This window comes from Schistocerca gregaria, unplaced genomic scaffold (genome assembly GCF_023897955.1).
Source record: "Schistocerca gregaria isolate iqSchGreg1 unplaced genomic scaffold, iqSchGreg1.2 ptg000001l___fragment_1, whole genome shotgun sequence".
NCBI lineage: Eukaryota > Metazoa > Arthropoda > Insecta > Orthoptera > Acrididae > Schistocerca > Schistocerca gregaria.
Genome location: NW_026061697.1, coordinates 2,555,876 through 2,557,004, shown reverse-complemented (window position 1 = coordinate 2,557,004; position 1,129 = coordinate 2,555,876).

Below are 1,129 nucleotides of genomic sequence, written 5' to 3'. Positions count from 1 at the left end.
ATTTACATTAAGCGATAAAATCCCCCTGCCCGAATAAAATGCAAAACTAAGTCCGCTATGGAACAGTCATAAGTTAAAAGCGCAGAGAGCATTTAAGCCATCGCAAAAGTCTGCCTGAGCACAGTTAAAAGGGCGCACTCCAACAGAATATGGACCACTGTCAAGGAAGCCCCACAACGACAAAGAGGTGGATCCTCACGACACAGGAAATAACTATGCATCAGTCAGGTGTGGCCAATGCGGAGACGACAAAGGATGACTGAGTCCCTGCGATGGCCCACATGGATGACCACCACACAGTCATCGTCTCCTTGTTATGACGGAGTTTGTTTGGCATGGGCAGGTTGCGCCAATCACTGTCCCATAAATCTAAAACTTTTTGGCGTAATAGTGCCCGCAAATCAGTCTCCGGGAGGCTAATCTCCAGAGATGCTTTACTGGTGGCCTCTTTCGCCAGGCAGTCAACAGTTTCATTGCAAGCTATCTCAACATAGCCTGGGTTCCAAACAAAGACAACAGATCCGCCGCAACGGGCAAGATTATGCAGGGACAACTGGATAGCCATCACCAGACGAGAATGAGGGAAACACTGGTCGAGAGCTGGTAAACCGCTCAGGTAATCACCACAGATAATGAAGGACTCACCTGAGCAGGAGAAGAGATACTCTAGAGCTCGAAAGATGGTGACCACGTCAGCAGTGTAAAAACTGCAGCCAGCCGGTAATGAAAGTTGTTCACAATGGTCCACTAGAGTTAGGGCATAACGGACACGACCAACAACCATCGAACCAACAGTGTAGACAATGCCAGAACCGTGATACGTGGCTAAGATGGAATAAAAGTTGTGGCGCAAGGCCTCCTCAATGGCATCACTTTGTTGGTATGATTAGTACACAGACACAATCATTACATTTCTTTTATGGAGTTTGTTTGTTGGAATGGTTACTACAAAGCCAAAATCATTGCATTTCATTCATTACCCTATGTATGGTTACTACAATCATTACATTTCATCCATTACCTGATGTGAAATATTTCTCAGGGAAGCTACAGAAAGCTCCTCACTCATTTCGTTTGTTTGTTGGTATAGTTCCTACAAACCCAGAATCATGGCATTTCATCTATCACC